The sequence below is a fragment of the Hipposideros armiger genome, unplaced genomic scaffold (assembly GCF_001890085.2).
Source record: "Hipposideros armiger isolate ML-2016 unplaced genomic scaffold, ASM189008v1 scaffold_475, whole genome shotgun sequence".
In the NCBI taxonomy this organism is placed as follows: domain Eukaryota; kingdom Metazoa; phylum Chordata; class Mammalia; order Chiroptera; family Hipposideridae; genus Hipposideros; species Hipposideros armiger.
The window spans coordinates 1,140,427-1,146,115 of NW_017731825.1; the positions used below are offsets into that span (position 1 = coordinate 1,140,427).

A 5,689-nucleotide genomic window follows, 5' to 3' on the forward strand; every position below is an offset into this window, starting at 1 on the left:
CTCCTGCCATGCCTCTGCCTCAGACGTAATGCTCCCCACCAGGCCATTGCACACACCTGGAACACCCTCCCTGATGCTCTCTCCCACCACCTGCCCAAGTCCTAGCCATCATTCAAGGTTCAGCTCTAGTCTCCTCTTTCCTGGTGAAGTTTTTGCTGAGCCCAGCTCCCACCCCAGTGCAACTGACCACTCCAGCTTTGCGCCTCACAGCATCAGGCACCCCGGAACGCTTCACTGCCTTGTCTGTCTCTCCATCTGTCTCCCAGATGGAGCCCAGGGAGAGCAGGGCTATGCCTGTGAGAATCCCCAGGTGAATAACACACCTGTGGTCATGTAGCTGATTAGCGGCAGAGCTCTTGGTCCAAAGGGGTTCTTCCAACTTCCACTCCCAGCACCTCCTCAGAATAACTGGAGGCGAACCCTTGCTTGTAGGGAGAAAGACTGGGGACCAGAGCCTGGGAGATTAGTCTAAGAAAGATGTCCAACCTTTTGCCTTGTTGCATCCATGAAAACAAGATGGATCTTCAGGCCCTATCCTGGAGCCACCCAAGGATCTTTGGCCAGGGTTCTCGCTCTTGCCACGACTATTCAAACTCACACAGTCTGATCTGGAAATAGGGCCCCAGCATGTGCCACCGGTGTTTCCCTCAGTCCACAAAGGCTTTAGGCTTCATTAAGTTGGACTAAGTGATCTTTCTTGAATGGATAACCTAAGACATCTACCCAACCACAGAAACGATGCCAGCTCTCTGTATACAAAATCTTAAAAACTTAAAAAGAAATTTTTTTTTTGAGCAAATGAATACGGGTCACGGTTCAGGAAAAAGGGCAGGGTCCTGGTTTGTCTAGCAGTAGGAGGCCAGGGACTCTGAGCTGGGAGAGGGGCCTGGCTAGGGGCAGAGGTGCGCTGAGGACTCTGGGTAACTGAGGCAGGAACCTGGGGAGAACGTTGGGGAGGGAAGGTGCTGCCCGCTTGCTGTCAGGTGTGAATGATTCAGAGTGGCGTCAGGGGAGGGTTAGCATGAAAGCCTGCCTACTGCCAGGAAAGTGAATCTGCCACTGAGAGATTTTTATCCAATATGCCATTGCCTCCTCCAGGGACTTCATGAGCTGCCAGGACTGCGGCAAAGAGAAAGCCCATCCCCCTGGAAGATGACCTCCGAGACGCCTACTGTGCTTCAATTTCAAGGAGGACATGGGTGTCGGTGCAGCAGCACCCCCTTGGTAGGACCAGGGGGTGGGCGGTGGGGGACAGAACTGAAAAGTCCAGGAGAGGTGGGGGGAGGTCAGGGGAAGAAGCAAGGCATTTTGTACAAGGAGAAATGGGAGCTCACAGAGGTTCGGAGGCTTAGCCCGAGATGGTGAAGCCTGGATTTGAACCCAGGCACTTGCATGTCAGGGCCCATGGCATTTCCTTTTCCCAAATCACCAAGCTGTTTCTCCAGAAAATGACAGAGATAGAGACAGACAAAAAGGAGGGAAATGGGGAGGTGTGACCAAGATGAAAGGAAAAAACAAGGGAGAGAGGACAAGAAGGAGAACAACACAAATAAAAGGAGAGAATCCGAGATCCACACAGAGGGAGAGCAAGTAGTGAAGCCTGAGACCAGAAAGAGCTGGAAGGACATCCCAGAAGGCCCCTGGTCCAGACAGGGAGATCACAGCCCTCACACCTCCTCCTGCAAAAATGAGCTGACCTCACAGAAAAAGCTGAGCCAGACCTCTCCCTCCTCATATGTCTGCTCCAGGCCAGCTCAAGGCCACCTCCTCTGAGAGAAGAATCTGGCCTTAGCTGTCCCCCGTAGGCCTGAGTTCGAATCCTGCCTCTGCAGATACCAGCACTAGGTCTTGAATGGTTGAGGGCTCAGTGGAGATGTGCTGGATGAAAGTGCTGTATAAGCACTGACCAGAAATGGCCCCCGGGTACCTGTGCTGAGGGGCGTTTGCCAGAAAGAGCAGCCAGATGAGGAGCAGCCTAGGAACTGGGGCTGCAGCACGAAGCCCCACTGACTTCCTACCCTGGATGGCGCGGGAGCAAGGAAAGGATGGAAATAAGGCATTTAAAGGCTGCCCTGTTTCCCAGCTTCCCTGTCAAGAGGCGGCGTTCCTGACCGCGAGGGTGACTTGGGAAATGAAAAAATGGATGGGTTGCTAAAATGTTTCACTTCCCCAGCTGCGTCATCACGGTTTGAGTGGGGGCTTTAATGAGGGACCATGTGTCACTTGACCCTGTCACCCCAGCACATGATAGAGGGTGACTATTCCTCCCTTGCAGGCCCCAGAGCAATCCACCGCTGCAGGGCTTATAAACTGTTATGGCCCAGTGAAGAGCTCGCCCTTAAATGTCACTTAACCCAGGAATTAAAATGAAGACAGGCAGAGAGAGGGACCTGCCATTGGCACAGCCCAAGGTAGGGGCTGACGAGGTGGGGGTCAGCCTCCTCGGGAAGGGCAATAGACACAAGATCTGGGGTTAATGAAAAGTGCCCCCTATCCCCCCAGGTGATCATTATCTCCAATAATTATCTCTGCTCCTGTGGGGTGGGGGAGTGCAGGGACTGACTTGAAAAGCTATCATTAGACTGGACTGGCTAAGAATATAAACCAGGCGCCAGTAGGGTCCCCAACCCCACTCACTTCCTCTCCTCCCTCCCTCTCTCACTGTCCCTCTCCCTCCATCTCTTTTTTCACCCCTCCCTTTCCTCACTCTTTCTCTCACCCCAGCTATTTGCATGGTTGATGGATTTTTCTTTGCCCCAGTGGACGCTGAGGGCAGAATTGAGGAGGAATCTTAATGAGCCTGACCCAGGACCCGAGGGCCAGGGACACCACGCCAGAGGGATGGGCCAGCTTCTCGTCCTAGTTTCACTTTCTTTGAGGGGCAAGGAGAGGTCGGCCTCCAACTTTTCCCTGGAGGCCCTTCTCTGGAAGAAGGTAGACCCTCCCCACCTCTTCCCTCTCCCATACCTTTTTTTTTCATTGAGAAATGAATCTCACGTCCAGAAAAGGACATGAAACGAATGTTCCATTTAACAAATTATTTTAAAGCAAGCACTAGAGTGGCCACCACCTCCGCCAAGGACCAGAACATTGGCAGCACCCAGCAACCCGGTGACAGCTTCCCAACCCACCTCCCTGTTCCCCCGAGATCCCAGGCCGTCACTTCCTGCTTCTCTTTGCAGTGCTGTGCTCCCTCAACACTACAGTGTCATTTTGCCTGTTCCTGAACTTGACATACATAGAATCATATGTTATGTATTCTCTTGTGCCTGGCTTCTTTCAGCTGACCTGGTGGTGTTTGTGTGACTCATCATGGAGTTGGTGTAGTCACAGTCCACTCATTCTCATTGTCGTAAAGAGATTGTTGTTGCCGGAGTGCCGCCACCCTAGCACCTGTCTCCAAGCCAGGTCTCATCGGCTCAGCACCTTAGGGCCTTGGACATGGCTGAACCTCACAGCGGCCTGAGGCCTGGCTGGGGAGGATCCTCTGCAGACAGGTCACACAGTGAGGAGTGCTGGGAGCAAACTGAACCCAAGCTCTAATACCCTCCTGGGGTTCTGCGTGCTAACAGGGGTCCTAAGAAGACTGGCAACCATAGAGAGAAATTCTAATGGTAGCACCCCAGGCATTGGCACCAGTAGCTGGGGAGACAACTTAGAAACAGAATTTGTGCCTAATTATTGCCTGGGAGATGTTTGCCACGTGAATAAATGACCACCCTCCAGGTACCCCTCAAACCAGGTTTCTAGGTGCCCAGGTCTTCCTTCCTTCCTCCCAGCTGGCAAGCACACCAGCTCTTGGCCTTCTTGTCTCTTTGTGAGAGTCTGCAGGCCAGCAGACCCCTCCCACACTCATAACCTTCCTCTTGCCTTTCCTCTGGATGGATTAACTGCTGTACCCTTATTAACTACCCGCTCCCAAGCCCAGGAAGGAACTATATGGACTGCTACCTGTCACCTGTTGTAGGTCTCCCACACTCCTCCTGCCTGGAAGTTCCACTTAGGTCTAACCTCCATCCTCCCACCCCAACTTTCCTGCTTCGCTAGCTCTGAGCAAGTTGGGGGAGAGATGAAAGCACAGCAAAAATAACACATCAACTGCATCTGTGAGGCATTTTTCAATGGAAGAAGCCCTTCCTAATACACTAATTGAGTGTGGATGGTTATTATCATCCTGTTCTAAGTATTTTACATTTTTAACTCATTTAACCCTCAGAACCACCTCTGCTGTAGGTACCATTATTATCCCCACTTTATAGAAAAGGAAGCTGAGAACTTAAGGAGCTCATCTAAGGCAGAGTTGCCAGATAAAATACAGAATGAACAGTTAAATTTGAATTGCAGATAAATAAGGAATTTTCTAAAGTATAAATACGTCCCAAATGTTGCATATGAAATTCAAATGGGCATGCTGTATTTTTCATTTGTTCAATCTGGCAGCCCTAGTCCAAGGTCACCGAGTGAGTAATGGCGCAGTCAGAACTCAGACCCCAGCTCGCCACGGCCAAACCCCAGCTGACACTGCCCTCTTTTCCAGCAGGATTCGCACTAAGGCCCTGGCGGCCGACGAGAGAAGCAGATGGGTTTGAGACTATTTAGTAAATCAAACCAGCAGGGTTAGGAAACAGATTCGATATGGAGGCTGAAAGGAGCCTGGTTTCTGGCACTGATAGATAAGATGTAGAGAAGCTTATTGTTGGGGATCACTCAGCTCAGCAGAGGCAGAGCCTCCAGAGGCCAAGACCAGGTCCCTGGGGGAGGCAGGTGCTCTGGGGGGCAGTGACGACACCCTCTACTCCCCGTTCTCCACCTAGCCACTATGGGAGATGGCCAGGCCCTGCTAGTTCAAAGCCAGTCACCTCAGTCCTTCTGGCTGTCCAACAGGCCCCCATTTCCAGCCTTAAAACCCATAAACAAACCACCTCATCGGACTGACTGCCAGGACCTGGGCAGAGCCTGCCCTCTGCCCTCTGCCCTCCATCCAGCCCTCCTCCAGGGCTAATGGCCTGATTTAGATTCGATGAGCCACAAGACTTCCCAACTGTAAAATTTGCAAAAATGAATGTGATGGTGTCTGAGGCTGCAAGTGCAGAGATAGGCTTTTATTTTGCACCAAATAATGTATTTAATTACTTCTTCAAGGGGAGGCCTGTTTGGCAGATAGCGAAGTCAATGCTAATAATAGAATTTTGCACCAAGGGCCTCAAATGCAGAGAAAGAGCCATGAAAGGGTCCTGTTTCTCTTCCTGACAACTTGAAAGCTCCCGAAACATACGGGGCTCCTTCCTCAAGAGCAGAGGGAATTGTGAAGAAAATGCTGTGGGTTTTCGCTTTTAACTCCATGTTTTGATCCTTTCTAGCGATCAGGATGGAATACCCCTGGAGAGACTGGGTTGGGCGGTCCACTGGTGGAAAGGGAGTGTGAAGGTGGGGGCATGCCCTTTTGTCTCCCTCCTTCTACCCTCCTCTCAAAGGGCAGAGCCAGAGGGAGCCCCCCGAAATAATGCCTGCCCTGGCTGAGGCGCAATTTTTTGCAGAGTGTAGAACAGCGAATCAAGAGAATCTGTTCTGCCAATTTGGGCAAGTTATACTCCAAGTTTGGGCCTCGGTCCTGCTGTGGGTGTTGGGCCTCGTGATCCTCATCTGTAAAATGGGCCTATGAGGGTGAAATGAGTCAATTCATATCAGT

At 51.5% G+C, this 5,689-nt stretch overlaps 1 pseudogene; it reads left to right on the forward strand.

The window, feature by feature from the left end:
• The first annotated feature begins 516 nt into the window (after window positions 1–516).
• On the forward strand, window positions 517–687 carry LOC109395518 (40S ribosomal protein S29 pseudogene; annotated as a pseudogene).
• The last annotated feature ends 5,002 nt before the right edge of the window (window positions 688–5,689 follow it).